At 36.6% G+C, this 24,258-nt stretch overlaps 1 pseudogene; it reads right to left on the minus strand.

Annotated features, from left to right (window-relative positions):
* LOC110175695 (neuronal acetylcholine receptor subunit alpha-7-like) overlaps nt 1-22,462 on the minus strand; it is a 38,577-nt pseudogene extending 16,115 nt beyond the window's left edge.
* Between the last annotated feature and the right edge of the window lie 1,796 nt (nt 22,463-24,258).

Genomic DNA, 24,258 nt, shown 5'->3' on the forward strand with positions numbered 1-24,258 from the left:
TTCTGGGTCGGTCCTTTCACCCGCGGTTAACTGAATAGACTGAAGGTCTATCCGGCCGCGTCTCCGGCGTTTCACCGCTGCTGATTTCACGGTGATTTTAGCGAATTTCTATGAAGAAAAACCCACCACTTCAATCCAGGTTAAAAAAGCATTGTAACGCGCGTTACTCACATTTGTACCGAGTAAAATATAAAAAATTTTTCTCCTGTAATGCCTTACATATACATTACATACTGCGTTACAGCAAAAATCAACGCATTACTGTAATACATTACTTTTATAATGCATTACTCCCAACACTGCATATAATGCACTGTTAGTGATGTTGTTGTTCTCACACCCAAAAGCATTTTATATCTACAGTGATTCAAGCCAGTTGTGGTCAACACATGAAGATCAATAAGTGCAACTTGCTTGAATCAAACCATGTACATCGTAAAACCAGACTGTACTGCATTTGAGTCCATATATAAATACTTTCGTATGTTGCTGCCATAGATTGCACTCCCTGTGGAAATAAACATTCATAGCTGACATGTTCCGGTAGACTTAGCACATCTGTTCAGAGACTGCATGTAAACACACAGGTTATTTAGGTTTGTTCAAATTTTGACTTCACAAACTTCCCCTCCTCAAGTGTCCTCAGTCAAGCGCTTAATGACTTAATCACTACACTTGTTGTCATCAGTCAGCCTTGGCACTTCACCACCACTTTTCTTTCATGTTTGTTGGCCGTAAAAGTTGCTCTCACAGCCAAATGAGCAAATTAGAGCTCACTAACTTCAGACAGGAACAGCTGAGGAGGACACTGGGCTACACGAGGTAACAGCTGCCTAAGAATAGAGCAGCAGTTACATAAGACAAATTTAAGAAAGCATCACTAATTTGAGACAAGAAGATTCTCATCGAAGAGAGTGTGAAATTTCACTCTGAGAACACTCAACCAACGAGAGAGGGCTGCATGGACATTGGACATGTATAATTAATGTGACAACCAAAATATTACAGACGTGAAATTATAATGGACCACTGATAATCAGTGTGCGCAGATTAAATGTACCATTTGAAATGGGGTGTTAAATACATATTAATAGACATATCACAGTGTTTGTTTTATTTTTTTGGCAACATAAAAACAGATGTAATAATTGCAGCAGAGGCATAAGCTTTTTAGGTAATCAAATTTCAAGTATTTTAGCTTTTTGCAAATGCAGCTACTGTGTACATTTATTCCCTTATTGGTAGTCTGTAACTGCAGTGTCCACAGCTGATACAACAACACTTAGTTTTATCGATAAATACCTTTATTTACATGTTTTTATTATTATTTTTTATTTGTATTTATTTATTTATTTCATTTTTTGTGACAACTGTGTAACTGAGGTAAACGTAAGAATATAAGTGAGAAACTATAATTTTAGAGTAAAAGATTATTTCAGAAAATGTTCACATATGCAACGTGAGAAATTTATTTTAATGGACAGCTAGTCTTCAAATGTTGTTATTCAGTTATAATCCCTTTACATTATGTTGGCCATAAATACTGTATTTGGATCATTTACTGTAGTAACAATATTAGTTCTTAAAAACCATAAGATCATTACATGTTTGACGTCAAATCCTATGCTTTCAGATGTAGGGCATTCACATGTAATCCTTAAATCCTCCAGCTTGCTCAGGCAACCCTTGGCCCTTTTCTGTGAATATCCCCCCGTATGTCCTTATATCAGTCTGCTTGGGGCTACTTAATATTTGTAGGTCCCCCTTGAAAACTGCTGTATCTGCACAGCTAACTTAGCCATTACACTGATGGTAGTATTAGGGAGGTGATTTGTTGAATAATTGATATATTTAAACATGTAAGTCAGCAGTCAGTTTGATAAAGTGAGGGCACTGACATCTGTAATGGCTTTCTCCAGCTGATCATAACATCTACATTCACAGCGTACTTCATGTATTTATATTCTATATGATACGGTGTTAGACATTTATGATTCACCATAATGATCTACCAACCATATAGCTCCTCGTGCAACTCATGCAACAATAAGTGAACCAAATATTTGTCTTCCTTTATATCAAAATCATCAACAACATCAGAATTACAGGATCACTTTTTACTGATACTGAGAGTGTCAAAAAACATATTTGATGCACTGAACCATGTAGGCGGTAGTCATCAAACTACATAAACACTTAAGTGTTTCATCAGTGCTTTCTTGATCGCTAATAAAGTATGTGACAACCATTACAACCAAATCTCTGTCAGTAAAAGCACACTGTGTAGAGAATAGTTGAGTTTTTGAGTTAAATAGTAATGAATAATAGTCTGTAGTATTTTTGTTTAGGAAATTAATATTGAAATATTGTTTTTATTTAATAGGGCAACAAACAAAACATAAATACAAAAGAAAATTTAAAAATCAATTAAAAATTTAGATCAGTCAATGAAAATTTATACATTTTTTGTCACATCTTCCAGCTCTACAGCATTCTCCACTTTCTTTCTATGCTTGGTTGATTTATCACGTGGCTAACTAATATTTTATACAGGAATTTATTCTGAGGCCAGGATAAGCAGCTCACTTTCAATAGAGACAAGGAAAGCAGTGAAGCAGAGCATTAGACACAGCTCAGATCGTGGTCATTCACAGTTCACTAAACCCTGCGGCTTTACAACAACAACTGTGTCTAATCAGAGACAAGTCAACAGAGGAATGCAGCAGTCTGCACCTCAATCTGCACAAAGAAGGTATTCTCTGTCTGCAAACTACAAACAGAATAGAAATGTGGATGACAATTACATTACTATAGAACTTACTATAGAGACAATTAACTTACTATAGAGCTGAAAGATACACAAGAAGCTATGTTCTTAGTCCAGGTTTAAAACCCTTCAAGAGGAATTTTAGTTCTCTTTTTTTTCCTTAATTTTGTTATTAAAACTCCCCCTTTTACCCCCTAGTGTTATACATCCTTTTTTTTTCAGTACAACCTGTTATTTCACAATCTGCATGCTGTAGTTTTGTCATATGGCTGTAATAAAAGCAATAGGATAAATAGCTAAATACAAATGAAAAAAAAAAAAAAAATGAAAAAAATCTTTCAGACATCAAAGCAAATAACTTTTTGGACATAAAAATGTTTAAAAAGTGCAAAACATTAAGTTTGTTACTAAACTAAAAATATCCTCAAAACAAAACAAAACAAAAAAATGCCATTTGATAAATAACTACACTTAAGTGCGGCCTTTTCATTTGTTACGAAAATCTCACAAGCGCAGAGCAATCAACCATCTTGACTCACAACACTCTTTGGAAAGCTTGGGACAGTGAAAATGGATGAAGTGCATGCGTTTGGCGGAAAACAAAGTTCCTGGTGGACACTCATTTTCCCTACATCATCGTGCATCGTGCATGGGACGGGGAATAAAATATGACAAGACTGATCCAAAATGTGTGTCATGCAAATGTTATTTATCTCTCAAATATCTACAGATCAATTTTGTATAAATAAAAATTCAAACATTAGGAGGGCATTTTAATGATAACTAGTAAATAATTGTATTTACCGCTATCCAGTCCAGCAAATTTTTCATTATCGCTGCAGATATCAGATATCTATACTTAGGTTTAGTTGTTTAGTCCTGTTGTTGATTTGGTCCAGTCCTATTTTAGTCCTGGTTTAGTTCCAGGTTTAGTCCCAGGGAGACCAGATTTTGATGCAATGTGTGCAAGTGGTAGTAGTAGTAGTAAGTGTGTAACTGCTTCCCTATTCATTTATAATAGCACATATAGGAAATGGGTAGTGATTTGATGATTTCATGCACTAGGTAAATTAGTAGAAATATCTAAACTACACAGATCATCTTAAATCCATGTTTGCAGGATAGATTAAGTTTAGATTGCCTTATGGATTAATTGCATTGGATCAACATGAGTTCACATGCATGTTGATTAATCATGAACCAACACGTGCTTAAAATGTCTATACTAGGGATTAAATGTATTACTTTATATAGTAGTTACTGTAGGTGAGGAACTTCAAGGTCCTACATTATACAAAATTGACACTTGTGAGCTTTAAGTCAGGTTATAATGTTGTTACCACATCAAAAATGTACCTGGAGTTTTGTTTCATTCACACATGTTTGAGAAATCCTTTATTATTAGTCTGTCTACATCTCTAAAGCTCCACCTTGTGATGTCATGTAGTGGTAGTTTTCAAGTTGACAGCTACCTTTTATCTTTAGTTCAGCAAAGATTGGAAATTCCAGGGGTGAAATTATTCAAATGATTCTAGTGAATGTGTATGAAATTAAAAAACATAGTGGAGCTCCTTCTGTATTATCAGATGACATCACAAGGTGGAACATGGTGTTTTATACTGAAAGAAGAGCCTAAATATGCAGGATATGTGTGGTAAAAGTGGGTATGAAACAAGAGGAAACAATATGTGCACTTTAATGTTGTGGAATTTTCTCATCTCCTGCATAGTTATACCAGGATGCCCTGTCATTGTAGACTTTTCTATATAAAATCATTTTAGTGTGATAAAAATGTATTTCTGGAAGTCAATGGACTCGTTTCCAATATTTAGCCATTTTCTATCAATATTGCTGTTTACTGTAAAGTGATATCTATACGGTAAGCCTATACAAATAGTCACTAAAACTGTACAGCAAACATACCAGCTGGAGCCAGGCATTTGTGATCAGCACTTGGTTCTTCTCATCCTACAGAGAGAGAGAGAGAGAGACAGAGAGTGAGAAACAGAGAGAGAGGTGGCAGAGGGAGAGAGGGGGATTAATCAACAGGCAGTGACTTTAAACAGATAGTGAATGAAAATATTATTTGAAATGTAAAAAAAAAACAAACAGAGCATGTCTGGTAAACACACTACCAGATTATGAGACAGACGTCAAGCCATTGCAGAGCTGACGCAGAGCCAGAGCACCGCCTGAATAATAAAATCTGTGTTCCCTGTTTGAGTGATCTACGTTCGACGTGCAATGTAACCACAGTCCTGTTTGTCATCATGGGGACAATGCTGAAGCCATAACTTTACCAGCCTCAGAGCATCAACTAAATAGCATCTGTGCAGAAAGTGACAGGCATGCTGCAAGACTACAGACACGGTATGGGGCATGGGGCAAAACCTATTACTGTAATGTCAGAAAGGATACACATATACAGGTCTAGTGTCTAATGATACTTCACATTGCAGGGTTGGCAGGGTCAGAGAGAAAATATGAGGATTATAGACGTCAAAATGAATGTAGGTGGACAGAACAGTATCTTGGATTTAGGCAACAGTAAACGGTGTCATATATAGGTAGGCCTGTCACAGTGACAAATTTTGAAGCATGATATATTGTTATAGACAAATATTGTGATAAATGATAATATTGAAACTACTTTATGCCACTGTTTAAGATTAAAATAAAACAAGATAATCTCAAAAAAAAACTTTTAAAATAGACCTGAGCTGTAACACATAAACAGCAGCAGTTATAAGAGTGACTATTTCAAGCCTCAAATCTTATGGTCGATCGGTCAGTCGGTCAGTAAGTAAGTAAGTCTTTATTTATATAGCACCTTTCACAAATTAAAAAAAAAAAAAATTACAAAGTGCTTTACAGTGCAATAAACAAGAACAGAGGAACTACAGACACAGTTAATCTGTCTAAAGAGCAGTGTCTTGAGCTGGTAATGCAACTAAAATAAAACAACAAAAATGTCTCAACTTTTACAAAGAAAAGGTATCCATGATAAATATTAAGCCCCAAAATACACTGTTCCACTGTTTCATACATTGAACAATAAATTGAGTAGTAATAGTAATAGTAATTATTGTGCCAGGCCTATATATAGGCATAAGTAACAGTTATGCAATAATGCCACATTCACCTAACGTCTTCAAAAGAGCACAGCAAAGACTACAGTATAGAAATAATGCTTGTAATGAATAGACTTTTTAATGGACACTGGTCTAATTATTTTTAGCGAAGGCTGCAATTACAATCAATCATAAACGCAATTTGAATTGGCACAATCAGCAGCCTGCAAAGGCTACAATTACATACAACAAAATGTCATCTGAAAATTAACAAAATATTATGCCTTATTCAATTTAAAACAATGTTAACTCTAGTTCCCATCTCTACAAACAGAGAAGGAAATGCATGTTATCCTTGTATTAGTATTAGCAGTTTGTATGTTAGTTTGCTTACAAATCTCCTCCTGCTCCTCCTACTACTACAACTATCACCACTACTACCACCACTACCACCACTACTGTCATTACTACTACAGCCATCACTACTACTACCGCAACCACTATTACCACTACTTCTACCACTACCACTACCACTACTACTACCACTACCCAGCATTTAGTTGACTCTGTTCTTTATTGTGAGGTATGTCTTTGTGAGGATGAACAGGAAGTTTACATCTGAACTTCATACTGATTGAAATCCACCTGAAATTAGACTGTAAAGACATTAATTCTAATCCCACACTTCATAGAACTTCCCTTTTTCTACACAAAAGTGTATTACAAACACACGCACACTGTACACAAAAGTGTATTACAAAATCAATTTGCACAGCCTTTTTGTTCTACTCCCTGAAAACTAGCCAACCTTATCACAGCTTTGATTTTCCCTTATCGCACTCTTTCATCCAGATCTCACCCATTGCATTCTGATGTCTTCTGAAGAGTGCAGAGGAGGTGCAGCGAGAATGAACCAAATAAGCAACCATTATTTACACTGTGCATAGAAATGGTTATGCAGAATATAAGTAAATAGGACCAGTATACTCTTTGGGCCGGTCACAAACATGGACTATATCATGGTTTGTGTCCAGAAGAGCATCTGAGGTAAAACCTCAAATCACTTCAGATATCTAAGAAGCAGATGGAGGACAAGGTTGGACCTCCTCAATGAAAGTTAAAGGTGCACTGTGTAACTTGTCTGGTGGAGGGACCATCGCCTGCTTGTCTCCATGGAGATGCCTAGAATGTTGCACAGTACGATCATAAACTCATGGTTCTTCATGAAGACTTGCAAGCCAAATTATAGGTCTAGGTAAGATTTGTGGAGAGGTCACCCAACCCACAGTAAGAATGAATGTTTTAAGATATTTTTAATAAATAAATAACACCTGTAGTTGATTAAATGTAAGCCAGATTGGTTTAATACCATACTGTAGACAATTTAAGATAGAGGATTAGCATCTCCATGGAGACAAGCAGGTTTCAGACCCTCTCTAAAAAGCTACACAGTGCATCTTTAAATGAACTTTTATGTTACTGTATCCAGTGTGGCCTACTCCATCTGAAGAGAAACAGGCTTGTGACCCTCTTCTGTAAATTGTTGCTAATATTAATAAAATCAAGTCTAGTTGTGATGTATTTGGTTTCTATAATTGGTTGTGCTTTTAACTGAATTTGATATCTAATTGTCAAAGATATGCTATTGTCATTTTTAAACCATCCTCTGTTGAAGATTTGTGAATGTAAAATGTACTGCATATCCAGCTAATTGTTGTCATTCCCAGTGTTTTATACAAGTCTGAGATTTCCTCCCCACTTGAAACTGTGTAAATGGTAAATTGTTTTAAATTGTCTCTTGACTGAACATGTTAATATAGGACAGGATTTACAGCTAAATGCACATTCTGCTCTCCCAAATCGGAGAGACCAATAGACCACTGCGGGGTCTCTTCTTAATCCCCACTTTTATTTGTTAATGATTTTGCCTATTCTATTGCTATTGGTCCTTTTTTTCATAATTGCTTTCATGTTCCCTAGTTTAAATGCTATTCATTCATCAACATACAGATAATTACTCTCTGAAACAACAAAAGTTTCTTGCTTGGTTCGATTCATGTATTTTTTTTCTAACATATTCACAGTCTAAATACATTATTGAAAAGATGGCAATAGCATATAAGTATACTGCTTACTGGGCACTTGTTAATAATGCAGTTTTAGTGTATGCATGTATGTACGTATGCATGTGTCTGTGTTGTTGAAGCAGTTTGATTCCTCCATCTGCTGCAGGGTGACACTGTAACAAGGGACCAGGGTCAGACTCATGTCATTAAAAATAATGGCAGGTACTGGAAACCAGCTGACACACAACGCTGGTTTATATAACACAAAGAAAGGCTTTGTTTCTTCTTGCTGTTGAAAAACTTTGTGTTGCTGAAATATTGTGTATTTCTCTGCTCATAAAGACTACATTTACAGTGTGTTTTGTCTGAATGTGTTTCCCGACATTATTGCCAATATGTGGAACAGAATTGTTGTGTTTTTGTACTCGCATTATGCAGCTCTATGGTATGACATTAAACACATCTATCTATCTAGCATTTATATATTAGGGGTGTTTCTATTGCTCAAAAAATACACTCATTCTCACTCATGAATAGGGTTGCATCATCATAGATCTGACCTGTAATGTAGCCTGTAGTTGACTCCTTTGAAATAGATAGGTTTAATCTCTTCTGAGAAACATTCTAGACAAAGCAATCTCCATGAAAACAGGAGATGACGGACCTTCCACCAGAAAAGCACCTTTAAAAATGCAATAGCTTATTTGATTTATTAATATATATGTCACCCAAATCAAATTAAAACAACTGAAATACTGAGACCAAAAGTAAATTCAACTGAATGAAAGTTTCAGATTAATCATCTTTCCTTAGATTTATGCTAATCGTCATGTTAAAATAAATGTTTAATTCAAGACCATATGATATTTAATGATTCAAAAAGAACACAGATAAACATTCTTTGAAGGTGTCGATCTGTCTACTATCTTAATAAACAGCTATAGCAAAATAATTATTATAAAGAAGCTAAAGCTACAGAGAGATCAGAAGTAAAACAGATCAAATGTGCTGTGACAATGACCTATAGTTTGACCTTCTTTTAAACAGTCTCTCTCCAACTCTCTCAGAGGACAGACCTAGACAGAGATAAGGCTGGCTCGCGTTAGAAAAAGGGGTGGAAATCAACAGCAAGTGATCAATTTTCAGTGTCAGAGAAAGTAAGATCAGCCAGTTTGGAAAGCATGGATTGGACTGTAGTCAGTGTTCATAACATTACGGTGATTGGGCCTGTCATGATAATTACTATATTGACTTAGCGTTCAATACATGATAGCTGGAACGATAATTTTTGAAGGTCATTATTTATCTTGAGTACTTTTTCTTAGTACTACTGGGGAACTTTTTGTAATTTTTCCTGCTCTATGATTAGATTTGAGCTTTAGGGCTTAATAAATAACTTCTCTGACTCATTATAACTATAAAGTGTTTCATTACACTATTTATTTATTGCATATTGTACATTTAGAATTAGTTTATGGGGTTAGGGTTATTGTATCAGTGGCATAAATTAGTTTCCATATTTTCATTTATCGTCTATATATTTTCTTAAGCTATATACCGTACTTCAGAAGGAGTGTATTGTGACAGACCTAACTGATAAGAGTAAAATAATTTTCAGACCCTAAAATATTATCAGGCAAAAAAGGATTAATTGATTCAGACTATTTTTTCTTATTCAACACAAATACAAAATGTCTCTCAAAAACATAAACGATGCCAAGTTAAAGTTAAATTTAGACCTACAAGAACTTTTTAATACTGTGTATTTAGTAGCATCAGGCAACAGCTGCAAGTTGATATAATACTTTCTTTTGTAGACAGGTTTATTTTTTTGTTGTTGTTTGTTTGTTTGTTTGTTGTTGGGTTTTTTTGCAGGAGGCTATAATGTGCAAAACGGCCAACTATACAGCGTAATAAATAAACAACAATGTGAAATTAACACATTTTTTTTGTCATTTTCTTCCCATACACAGTAATATACAGTAATTACAATAAATATGAAAAGTACACTTTTTGGTGCGGGTTCGTCACAAGTTTGTTTCTGTGGAGATGTCACTGCTATGCCTGGAATGTTGACATTAACATGACATGACATTTAACAGCTCTACCTTACATTTATTAAAAATACAAGTACTTGTATTGCTTAAAAATACCTAGAAAAACAGGCATTTTGACTTTGAGTGGGGTTGCCTCTCCACAGATCAGATCTGACCTGTACGTTGGTTTGGTCTCCATGAAGATAAAAATATTTAACCATACTGTGAAACTTTCGAGACAAAGCAATAACATCTGCACAGAGAAAAGCATTAAAAAGGTTCTGTTAAAATGCCAAACAAAAAAAACTTAAAAATTTAACTAAAAATCCATAAAAAGAAAAAAAAAACTACTGTCTGTTCTCTCCAGCATCTGTCATGTTTGGACTCACTTTCTTTAACAAGCTGTGAGAGTGCATATACGAGTTGCTTTCCACATGTGCTGCATTGACCGTATTAATAATAAAGTGGAAACGCTGCACCATGGTATAAAGCAATAGTTATCATAGAGAGACGCCCGTCTGGTGACAGAGCAAACTCCAGGAAGTGACGGCGTGTCAGCTTCAATGTTTTTGGATGAGTGAGTTTGTGTGGTCGGCCTAACTGGCTGTCAGGGCGGGGGTGGTCTGTGAGAAGATAGGTGGGCCATACACAATGAGGAATAAGCATAGAGTGGAGACACACGATTCAATTCAGGCAAACGCAATTCAAGAGAAGAGGTTTTGACAAGAGAGGACCACAAGGCTACATTAAGATAAATGCTTCCAACATGCTTCTGCCAAAAATGTACGGTAAAGTAAGCTTGTATAATGTAGTAACATGTATACATATTGTTTTGTTTTGGGGGGTGGGGGGTCAAGACAATGCTATACTAGTTACACCTTATTTCATGCGCTGTGTAACTTTTTGTTAATGGGTTTGTGTTTCTATGGAAATGTTATTGCTCTGCATGGAATGTTCCACAGTATGACATTAAACAGATCTACCTTACATTCAATTACACATGGGTTTTTAGCTCAAAAACACCTAGAAAAATGGGCATTCTGACTGTGAGCAGGGTTGCCACTCCACAGATCTGACCTGTAACTTGCCCTGGTTTGATCTCCATGATGATAAAAAGGTTTAATGTCATACTGTGAAATATTCCAGACAAAGCAATAACATCTCCATGTAGAAAGGTGGCAGACCCTTCACCAGAAAAGTTACATAATGCACCCTTAATAAATTATGAATATACTTAAACTTAGAAATGTCATACGTAAATAGTAAATAGTATAAAAACACAGTCATTGTCTGTTTTAGAGATACTAATATTGAAAATAAATAATTAGGTCACACATACACATACTGACATTTGTTTTAACTGGATCCCTGCCGCATAAAAGTGTTAATAAAACCTTTACCCCGAAAATGCAGCTGTAGTCAGGGGCTACACCGGTGGAATAACAATGTAAAATGTAGAGGAAGACTAAGTGAAAAAAAACAAAAAAAACAAAAAGAAAAACCAACTCGACATGCACTGCAGCACGTTCTATACAGTAAACAACTCACTGTGAGAAAGCTACATCCAGAGTTTTCAAGTAAAACTTTTGCAAAGAAAGGCTATAGGCACTGGGGTTATTGCTTGGGCTTTCCTGAGTTTTTTTTTTTTTTTTTTGCCAGCATGCCAAAGAAAAGGAAGGAGACTGACCACATCTATGATCTGCAGGAGGGTTAGGCCCAGCTCCACGACGATGGGGGCGGAGTCATTCTGCACTGGTCGTTCTAGGCGGTTGTAGTTCACCAGCAGGTCTCGGTACAGTTTTCTCTGGTACACTCCACAGAAGCAACCTGGAGAGAGAACAGGGCAGATACAATGTGGCAAATAAGAAGAAAGTATAAACTCATGTTAAAGGCCCTGTACCCTATCTCTTCCAATGTATTTGAGCAAAATATTCATATGCTGCTTGCTTTCCCATCACTAGTTCCTGAAAGTTGTGAAAAGAGCTTATAAACTCTATGAATTAGCATGTTCAGAATGCATAAGGGAAGTGAGGAGCACTGTTGGGCAAGTTAGTTCAAAAGTGTAATGCGTTATTTATTACTTGTTACTGTCATTTCAAAATTGCATTACTTTTAAGTTACTCTCACCAAAATATTGTTGTCAAATAACAATCAGCTAGTGAAGATACTGAACTTTTGCGCCATATATGGACTGAACCGAGGACTGAACCAGGAGGACTAAACCAGGACTGAACCAGAACTGAACCAGGACTAAACCAGGACTAAACCAGGACTAAACCAGGTTTAAACCAGGTCTAAACCAGGACTAAACCAGGTTTAAACCAGGTCTAAACAAGGATTAAATCAGGTCTAAACTAGGACTAGACCAGGACCAAACCAGGAATAATCCTGGACTAGGACTTGGAATCTAGGACCGCCCCTGAAAGAACCCCAAGACCGTGGAGTAGGGTGTCCGCAAAGCATAATCGAGGGCCAGCTGCAAATAGCCCCGTGGAGTGTGGAGCTCTGCGAATTTGTATGACGAAAAACGAAAAACCATCACTTCAATCCAGGTTGAAAAAGCATTGTAATGCGCATTACAGACATTTGTACCGAGTAAAATATAAAAAAATTTTCCCTGTAATGCCTTACATTACTGTGTTACAGCAAAAAGCAATGCATTACAGTAATTTGTTACTTTCATAACATGTTACTCCCAACACTGGTGAGGAGTAGCTTTAGACCACTGCAAACAATTTCAAATTAAATAGTTCTGTTTTTGGCGTTTTTGAGACAATAAAAATCAGGTACAGCACCTTTAACCTGGCAACTTCATGATGATGATGATAATGATGATGCATTAAATTTATATAGCACCTTTTAAGACACCCAAAGAACTTTACATTGCATTATTCATTCACTCCACACTCAGTAGTGGTGAGCTACTACTGGAACCACAGCTGCTCTGAACCATCTGTTTCAGTTGATTTACTCCTCATTTGGGTAAGGTAGGACATGTGTAAACTGTGTTGTTTGTTGGTTATTGTGTTCTTTTAGTGGTATTCATTCAGTGAAAAAGAATAATATCAGTTGGCAACTTGGCATCTAACTTTTTTGGAAAGTGGGATGTGTGGCTTGTTTTACTAAACTGGATGTCCACTCATTAGAAAATAGACATTGAATAAAAAATATTTGCAGCCATTATTTCTTTTAAATGGAGATCATGTGATGCAAATCCCTGTAGAAACTAAGCCTGATCCGGGCACCATATGCAGCCCATAATGAGTATGTCATTAACTCAGTGGACGTTAATTGTGTTCAATAAGCTCACAGTGCAGTGCTCTCATGAGGTCAAACCATCAAGTGATCACATACAACAAGCAGCATGCACATCAGCCAACACCAATATGCTAATGAAAGTCAATAGAGGGATAACACTGGCCATATGTCATATATAAAATGTTGTCTCCTATATTATGTTATAGTTTGTCTGTATAGCCCTGGTGATTACAAGACCAAAAACATTGGCTGTTGCAGTACAGTGCCACCTCCTTTCATCAGTTCACCAATAAAACCCCGAACTGTAGACATCATATCAAATCAAACTTTATTTATAGTGCACTTTTCATACAAAAATGCAACACAAAGCACTTAACATAACCACAAAGATATCTATTGTTGTATAGCAAATACCAATATGGATACATTATCGATTATATTTATTGAGTGTGAAAAAAAGGGCTGCACAATTAATTGGATTTTAATTGAGATAGCGATTCAGTCATTCCTAAATAGTCAATGATCAGCTTGTGTCTTTTTTGACTATTTTTCAGTGGAATCAATCAAAAAAGTTTATATTGTTTAGGTTCATTGATATTGATCATAACTAATAATTGCTTTTGACATATAATCCTGTTTGGTTTCAGTATCTGCGCTTTAGAAAAACCATGGAAGTTGTTTCAGTGTGTCCAAAACATACCGAAATCAATTTTTCTTTTACTCAAGGTTGCCCCGTCAACACATTGGCACACGCTGCAGCCTCTCATCCATCAGTGTCTCATTTGAGTCTGAACTGCAATGGTCTCTGTGTTTTTCTCCCTGACGTCCCTCCAACAATTTAAACGTGTCTCTACATATTTCAGCAATTATCCAGTGACAGGCGCGCCATGAGAGCTGCCACCACAGCGTAGGGGGCGGGTGACTAATTAGCTAATGAAGAAAAAAATAAATAAACAAAGACACTTCAGATTGTGTTTATGTAACTGACTACTGGGAAGTGTCAGATGGAATACACTTATAGTTTTATCCGTGATGCTAAATGATAAAATGGCTCAAAATGTCAGCCAGGGATGTGTGGGGGCTTGGTGAAGTGAAGTGAGCCAAAATGGACCTCCGTTACACAACAAGCGCTAAAGGGACATTATCCAATCTTCCCATTGCAGGAGGTGTTATAAAATGTGTCATCATTTCCTCCTGCTGGGTTGAAGCTCAATTTTAGAGCATGTGGCACATTGACAGATGGACTTTCAGATTCTCTACCATTGTGCTTTGATTTTAACTACATTTTTTATCTCTGCTATCTCTACCTAACAAGGAATGTACTAATAACAGTGCTGGTATTGGTTCTTCTGATCTAGAAAAACTCTAATGGTTATAGTTGATAGAATATCAGTCGGGGGCTATAGTTTTATTAAAGAATGCACTTGTAATACGCCTATATTAAATTAGCAAGGAAAGACAAATTCAGAGGCCCAGAACGTGTCATGTTTGAACTACAATGCTGTTCTTGTTTGGAGAGTAACAGTATATGTACCTGTATCTGTATTTTTTTCAGTTTTGTGAAGCTGCCTTGGGCCAAACTGAGGGAAACAAGGCTGCCAATCTGCACCATCGACCCCTCCATCCACCACCAATACTCAAGTACTCACCACTTTCATATTAGGCAGTGGGTGAAGTGCCTTGCCTAAGGGCACAAAAACTGTTTTTGTGACTGGCAACCCACTGTGGCACCTGATTTTCCCAGCAGTCTCCCATCCAAGTACTGACCAGGCCCATCCCTGCTTCTGAGACCTGACGGGATCAGGCTTTGACAAGCTGATATGGCCACAAAGATGGATTAGTGAGACTGCACATTTCATTCGACTGTCTTTTCATTAAAAAATACAAATAAAAATACAAAAATAAGACAGAAAGAAAACAACATTACCTAATTAATTGCACAGTTATGTTATATTTAATGATAGTGGCAATAATGTATTTTTTCAAAGTTTTTAAAATAGAAGAACTGAATTCAGGTGTTCTATTTTAACACAGAAACATCTTGACATATTAACATATCAACATATTAGCATAGTATTAGAATAGTCAATTGTTGAATCTAATTTCAAAGGTTTATTACAACTGTGTAAAAGTATTTAAACCAAAGCTAAATCCCTGCACTTTTGGAGGAAGCAGAAGGGAGAAGCCTAAACAGCTTTTTCATATACAAGAAAAAGTGCTGCTTCTATAATGTGTGTGCTTCATCAGTAAGCAAATGTTTCTACACATTAATGTAGTTTATCATTTTGCTAATTCAATATTCACATACAGAAATGCAATAAGGAGGCGTTGTAAATGTCAATGGACAATGCTAATGTATTATTAATTAACCAACTGTGTCCGGACCCTATTGTTAGTAAACAGCTACGGCTAACCCCACTCTATCTTGTGCATGTACGTGAGTGTCACAGCGTTATATGGCACAGACTGCTGCATTCACTATCAGGGCGGTTTCCCTTGAGGAGTGCGGTCATCTTCAAAATGGCCCATATGTTATTCTTTCTGTCAGCTCTTTAATTATGTATAGCATCCTTCTACACAGTTGGTATATATGCATACATAAAGATATGCATATTTTACAATCCACTTGAATTAATGACTATTTCATCAACAGAGAGAAGGGACATAAGCACATAAGGGGCATAGTCATAAACTGTGCAAGTTTCATAAAAGGATAATGATGTCTACTGCAACACTAGGCATATTTATCATTCAAATTATCAAATTACTGCTACTTCTAGCACTTTGGTTGTCAAAAGTATCAATACCTACATACTAGATCCAAAACTTAAAACTTAGGGGTGGGCATTGGGCCAAACAAAGCCACATCAAAGAACTACACGGCAAAGAAACTTGGCAGTTTGAAAAAGTACTTTTTTAACATCACTGTGGTAAAATCAGTACTGATCAAGGTTTTATCAAATATGTGCTTTCATATTGTGAAAACATTACCTAGAATAGAACATAAGAAGGTACTTTCACCTCTGCAACACTGTTTATTCGATACATCACAATGGCAACATTAGCACTCCAAACATGCGCCCATAATTCCCCTGCTGTGTCCTCTGAAACCTCTTAAGTTGTCTTTTGCTGCTGAGCACCCGTTTACTGAGTCGCATTTTCATTAAAATTCATTGAACTAACTTCACCTTTTTACTTTTGGCTGTATACAAGAACATGTTTAGAATAACAAATAACATCAAATAAAGGTGAACCAATTATCTAAAGGTTCAAGAAGGGAAGGAGAAATAATGCATTTGTCACTCACCAACAACAAAATGTTGCATCACATATTGCAATATAACAACTTGTTTTAAAGCGCTGTTTTCCCCTTTGGTTGTAGACAGTTAGGAGGAGCACAGCTGATAAATGTATGAAGTAGTCTGCATATTGATTAAACAGCTTTTAAATCAGATGCCCTTCCCAGCCATTCAAGTCTAGCTGAGAAATGCAGTAATCTGCATGTCTGTTGTGTCTAGCACCTCATATATGATGATGTACTTTTCATATATGTTATAACAGTCACCCCTATATTGTCAAAAATTATAATCTTATTATAATGTTTTTGCAATCCATCCAAAATGTTCTGAAATATGCCTGTAAATGTTTACTAGCATTTACTCAAGATGTAAAGTTAACCCACAGCAGAGCATTCATTTTTACACATACAAAATTTTGCAGGTAGGCTGCTGGGCTGACCAATTCAAGCAAGTTCTGCCACATTACTCCTGTTCAGGCCCACTTCTTCTGGCTGTTTATTGAGCAAAGACTTCACTTTAAAATACTAGTGCTCACCCATTGGCCACTTGCTGGCCAGACTCCAGAATACTCAGGTGATCTCTTCCAGGAGCATGTCCCAGGAAGAAGACTAAGGTTAGCAGATCAGGACCTTTTGGCTGAACCTCGCAGAAGACGAGCAACTGGGAATTTATTGTGGAACGCTCTCCCTTGTGATTAAAGAATGCTGGGTCCATTGATTTTGTTTGTTTGTTTTTTGATTATTGTTTTTGTTGTTTTAATCTGTGAAGCACTTTATAAGCCTTGCTCCTTGTAAATAAAATACAAATAAAATCTGACAAACAATTATAGACAATTTATTTTCAAAAGAGCCATTTTGAGGTAAATAACTCACTCCTCACTCCTATTTTAATATAAAAAAGATATCACAACTGCATAACAACTGACACTGCTCCAGGATATTTGAGCATTTGACCTAAATTGAAATCGGTCTTTCATTTGACGTTGTATTAGGAAAATGTCACTCCCTCTTACTTCTCCAATCGCTCTTTTACTGTTTTATTGTATTTCTCTTTTTTTTTCTTTCTTTTTTTTTTTTTTTTTTTACTTAAACTGAAGTTAATAGTTTAATCAATAAACTGAATTGTGCACATTTACATAAGGAACTGCTATAGATTTATTCATTACCATAATCTCTTCCCCATTACATTAAAGCAGCTGTGGTACAGTCCAATGCTTTTAGCAGTCACTCTTTATTAGTTTCCACATTATTCTTCATTAGCCTCAAGCGTAAATAGCAGATACAGTGCAGCACATTCTGTCTTTCAATTTTTACATTTTTAATACATTTTTTGCAGTATCTCACAAAACTATACTTAAAGTATTTTAGCACATTGTTAGCAAAACATTGAGACTTCGAAAACATTTAATGAAATTGGCTTAAAGTTTAAGAACTGTACTAAAAACTGCTTTGGGACCACCACTAAAGTTTTATGCAGCTACTATTTTTCTTTAAGTTGTTCTTTAATAGACAGCTAAATCCCAGTACACCAATAAAAACAAGTTAGTCATTACACTAAAATCTGAAGTAAAACAACAATACTTAATTGCTTTGTTATTTCCAATATAATCACAGTAATGAAGAAAAATTATAATTTTTCTCCTTTGGGATTAGTGTCTGCTAGTGTGTAATATAGTAATTCATAAAAAAAAAATGTATGCATCAAGTTGGTAGAAGATGGTGAAGTCATGAATATATAGGCCAATAGCAATAGTAGCTGTTTGCATTACCAATGTTATAACCACTGACAATGTAGTGGTGGTAAGTTAAGGAATTAATAAAGAAACGTTTAATGATTATTCATATCTAAAACTAAATAAAATTAAATAATGGATGTTTTGTGTGCAACTGTGTAACTTTCTGGTGATGGCATGCTATCTGCATGATTCCATCAATACAGAAATTTAAAACCATACTTTTGAACAGTCTCCATGGAGATAGATAGGTTTAATGCCATACTGTGGAAAATTAGAGCCAAAGGAACAACATTATTTTTAATTGGAACAAGCAGGAGGAGGCCAAAACATATGTTTTGTTTTTGTTTATTTGTTGCTAAAAGTTAAATATGAACTATACAGTATAGAGTAGCTTCTTACACCTATAGGATTTACCAGGTGTTTCCCTCTAAACACATCAGCCTGTCACAGTAGTTACAACATTAACTTATCTTTCAATACATGATCAAAGGAACAATTCATTTTGGGGGGTCTGTATTTATCATGGGTACTTTTTCTTTGTACTAGTGGGGAATGTTATTTTTCTGTACTATGATCAGATTTGAGCTATAGCAGGTTGGCTAAATGACTCATTAAGTGTTTCATATTTATTAATTGCAGCTCATGTTCATTAACAGTATTGTACAAATAGATTTTTAGGGGGGTCATGCATCCCGGTTGAATCATGTGATCTCACTTGTTATTTTTGCATTACAGCCGATATCAGCAAGGGAAGATGACTGCATATCTGACTGACTGCCAGCTGCAAATAACTTTTTCGTTCCCGAAGTGCGATTGGGAGAGAATGCTGTGTGCAGTGCTGTCAAAAAGCTTAATGATTTTATCTAGTGTCAATTTCCTTCCATTGTTTTGAAGCCAATGCCTGAAACCTCTTACACTTGATTCATAATAGCATCCTCTTGCTCTGTCTGCCAATCTGTGCTTCCTTTCTCAGCCCCCACTCTCCTCATCATCACTATAAACTAACTGATTACCAACTGATGCACTTTCTCAACACTAACCCCACCAATGGGGCCTTAATCGCCTCAAGGTACCTATCAATTTTAAACAAGATCCATATCTTTCTCATTGCATTAGTGGTCCAGCATATTTCCACACAACAGCTCATTCTGAGTCCCATGCTGTACCTAATCATTAAAGCTTAGCTCATTGTAAAGAAATAAACTGGTTTATTTTATTACAAATATGCAGCAGTAGTAGCAATATAAGCCTCATTTTATGGTCCGTTCACCCTTGAGGGAGCTGGCAGCCTGTTTGACTGGGTGTCCTTATTTTTCCATCACCAACAAAGACATGTATAGTGAGTGCAACAAATAGAGTAGGTATAAAGTGTAATAGCAAGACATTAAGTATATAGAGTAACATTAAAACATATATGTCCCTTAACTTTTATTCGTTGTTTGTATCAGACTTCCTTGTTTTTATATAGTATATAGTTTTTTGGAGGGAATCTTGCTCGATCATGTCAGTCCTCATGTGCAGCATGTAGTAAGCATAACTTTGACACATTATATGTATGCCTATGGTGCACCTATATGTAGCCTATGGAAACTTGCAGCAGAAGAAATTGCACCTTCACAAAAGCAGACTCAAAATGTGGGCTGTCCAGTCTAGCACAGTATTTGGGCCAAAATTCGCCCTCTGACAGACTGTTCACACTGTATAAACTCTTAAAGGGATGTACAGTAATGCCAGATCCATAGTCCGCTCAATATTTAATGCCCTCTGGAGGCAGCTTTCTCTACTGATAATGCACAAAGAGCAGTTACACAGAGCACCTCCCATGGCCATTTGGCAGACAGCATGAGAGGATGGGAACTGTCTATTTTTATGAGTAAACAGTAACATTTTGACTATGGATTGGCAGGTTTAGTTAGAAAGAAATTTGTACAACATGTAACTATCCAATCTCACATTTCAAAATAACTAACGTGTGTCTACAATTGTCAATTGCAAAACAAGGCATAACATTATGAACACATGGCTGTTATGTGAGAAAAAAAATTGTTCCGTGTATGTCCACCCTCCTCCTAACATTGTGCAAACTGTGATTATGTAGGCTTCGATATCAACCAAACTACACAATTCATGTTATCATGCAAAAGTGTAATCAGTCTCACAATCATGCTCTCAGTTCACTTATGTACTTCAACATTGAAGAGTTGAAGTGTCTGGCCCAAGGACACAACAAGAGCAGTCCCTCGACCCAGTGTTAACCAGATCCAATCTTGGTTATAAAAACAAGTAGGCCAAATCTGTGAGGCAAAACTGTGTCTTACCTTGAATCCTTGCTTAAATAGCATAACAAGGCCAACAGTCCGGTCCACTTACATTAACATTTTCAAACAAACTTTTTTTATGGAACTGGAGTGAGGATGCACTTTTTTTTTTTTTTTTTAGCAAAACTCTGTTCATTTTAGAGATTGGCACATGTGGGTGTAGAGATTACATTTCATCATCACCAGGATTATGCCATATACTGGCTCTTACAATTTAAATTCTGTTATTACAAACATTTGACACTGACTCTATGAAAGCAATAATCCCAAATATGAATATGGAGATCTAATCTATCATATAAGCAATTTAGTACTATAGCAAACCAATGCCACCATGGTCACCTCCTGCAAACCAACAAAGATTTTGTAAACTAATTCGATTTTTCTTAAATGTATTCTGGTTGAGTAGTTGAAGGGGTTGGTCTATGGCTCTGCTCTTTAAGCCATGAGGTTTATGGATATACCAAATACTAGGGTTTTATTATGGGTGTTCACCTAGTCTCCTCCATGCAGTGTTTTTAAAACCTTTGTGCACGTTGTTGTCTGTTTGTTCAAAAAAAATAAAAAATAAAATAAAAATCACTTTTATCTTTGGCTGTGACTGTGGATTGGCCTCAAAGGGTTAAGTGTTTAATAAATGGCTCCCCTTGTCCAGCACTGTGAGATATAGTAGAGATTTCCCATCAGAACCAGCGACGGGGAGGTGTGACAGAGCAGCAGTTGTTCAGCAGCGGAAGCCTGGAACAATAAATTATGACATGCAGTGCCAACTCACTCATGATAACAATAGCTTTAATTTATCATATCCAATTACGGGCAAGACTATTATCGCCATCAAATCACTTTTTAGATTTCCTGGCATATCAAATAAGATGTTGGAGCCATGTATCAACAACAGAGACATGCTTATGGCACTTCTCCAAATCAAAATTGTCCATGGAGCACAGGATTAAAGGTGCACTGTGTAACTTTTCTGGTGGAGGGTCCTCTGTCTGCTTGTCTCCATGGAGATGTTATTGCTTTGCTTGTGATCCACCAAATGGCATTAAAATGATCTATCTTGCATTTATTCAATTTTAAATGTTAAGATCTTACTCTGAGCGAGGTCATCTATTCACAGATCTGACTTGTAACTTGGCATGTGATCCTGTACTGTACTGTCTTCCTCCTTGCTATGAGTGATAAACAGGTGCTGACCCTTATCCAGAAAAGTGTTTCTCATTATTCTTGTCGCTGAACCTACACAGCACAAGGGGTCATGATAGAAAGTAAAATATAAACTCTACTACATCCCAAATCCTATAAAATGTAAATTATTTTCATTTTATTCCCAGTAAAACATTTGAATAACCAAAACCAATGCTATGTGATGTTTTATAGAACATATATCTCTGTAGCCTATAAACCAAAGGATTCCATCATATTATTGAGACTTAACCTCCTTTGAGGTTCCTCTCCAGTCACGCATTTAACAATCCTTTAGCTGCAGATTACACTCAAACCCAATGGGCTTCGTGCCTCATGGGACGCCCTCTTTATTCTTTATTCGGGGCCAGATGTTGTCTGACTAAAGACGGCACACAACACAGTAATACGGATTTTACACGCATTCAAGAAAGCTTTGAATGTCGTATTTTAGGGGCACAGTGGCTTGTTTTTACGTCCTTACAGCCACAAGGACGACTATAAACTTGATGAGGCAAAAAGTTATAGTCAAAAACAGATGCATGCGCTTTTCATTACTATGCGCATCAATCACCCCTTACCACATCATATTGTTTCATTGTCGTTAGTTTAAGATACATAACACACACGGAACATATGGGGTCTACACGAGTGACTCACCTCTACAGCAGAACGTCGCCAACAGGTAAACTACAACCAAAAATCCAGACGACTTGCGAAGCTCCATGACCGCGGCTCCACCGTGCGTATCTTGCTGGATAAATGTCCAAACTTGCCAGCGCGCTTTACCAGACGACTCTGTACCTCTCCCGGGCACGCAGACACACGCTGCACGTCTGTTTCCACGTGTGAGACGCCTGTAACCTCTCCAGTCACTTTTCCCGCTCCCCCAGCTGCGCTCTCCAGTCTGTGTAGTGTCTCCACGGCCAGTCCAACGTGAGCGCTCGCTTTGGTGTCACAGTGAGATGAAAGCCACCTGTCCGCTGCGCATGCCGTCAACTATTGCACTGAGTGAAGGGTCCCTCCAGTCAACTGGCGCCCATCTGCTTTACGGCAGCGGAGTGGTGAGAGAAAGATTAGTAAGCATAGACAAAATCTCACTTGAACGCATCACCACAGTATACCCCCTGTGCTTCGGATGTTTTATTCTGGTTGTTGATTTATTCAATGTAGCCTATTTAAATAAATCACCAAAAGTCTTCATTCATATTTGAGGGTCATTTCCACTTTCTATAATTAAATGCTTTAATGACTCACATTTTTCACCTTACCCAAAAGGTCGATGCTTCGATTCCAGTCAGTACATCTGCCATTTTATCTTTTAGCAAGACACTTGATCCACCTTATGTGAATGTGGTTCAGTAAGTGATTGGTGGTGGTGGTGATGGTCAGTGTTGGGAAGGTTACTTTTAAAATGTATTCCCCTACAGATTACAGATTACATATCCCAAAATGTAGTTTGTAACGGAATACATTAAATTACTTTAAGTGAGTAAAGTAATTTGAATACTTTGGATTACTTGATATTGTCATGTTTTTTTAAAACTACATGAATATACCAATCACATCCTGAAAATTCTTGTTTGTTCTCTTCAAATTGTCTGTTGAGCCCAAGTCTCCATGAACAGACATTTGTTTGCTGTAGAGAAGCAAAGACTAGGAAATCTGAACGTAAGAAGTTTTGTCAGGTTAAAGACAATAAAAAGCCCAGTCTTTCCTTAACCAGATTAAAAAGATTATTGATAGAGAAATGCTTTCTATACAAGGTCACTGCTGCTTTAAAAAATGTCCACCCTACTGTTACGTATCATATTGTTTATTAAAAAAAAATAAAATAAAATAAAAATCCCTTTCAGTACAAACATAAAGGTGCCAGTTCAGTAAAAATCTGTAATATTTGATGTTTTTTACTCAAATGATGAAGAATCAGATTATTAACAATGATAACCTCGTTCATTGTGTGACTGACACCACCAACGTTAACAAGACGTTTAGGTGGCTCTTATTGTGTGTGTTCTGTTCGGGTTTCCAGCAATGAGTGGAATTACCAAGATAAAAAAATATATATATAATTTTTTGATATAGCCCAAAATGTGAAAACAGGAAAATACCACTATATATATATATATATATATATATATATATATATATATATATATATATATATATATATATATATATATCCATAGCCAGTGCGGTCGATTATTTGGCTGAGAGGGAGTCCACACAGAGGGGGTCTCACTCCCAGAGGGAACAATAGCAGACGTTGAGGACAGTTACAAGTACCTTGGTATCCCACAAGCAAGTGGCAACCTCGAAGAGGCAACAAGGAAAGCGGCTACGGCCAAATACCTGCAAAGAGTGAGGCAAGTCCTTAGAAGCCAGCTCAATGGCAAGAACAAGGTGCAGGCAATCAACAGCTACGCCCTGCCAGTGATCAGATACCCTGCAGGGATTGTAAGCTGGCCAAAGGAGGAGATACAGACCACAGATGTTAAGACACGAAAGCTCCTGACCATGCAT

Source organism: Boleophthalmus pectinirostris, unplaced genomic scaffold (assembly GCF_026225935.1).
Source record: "Boleophthalmus pectinirostris isolate CB_2022bp ecotype Guang Dong unplaced genomic scaffold, ASM2622593v1 HiC_scaffold_22, whole genome shotgun sequence".
NCBI lineage: Eukaryota > Metazoa > Chordata > Actinopteri > Gobiiformes > Gobiidae > Boleophthalmus > Boleophthalmus pectinirostris.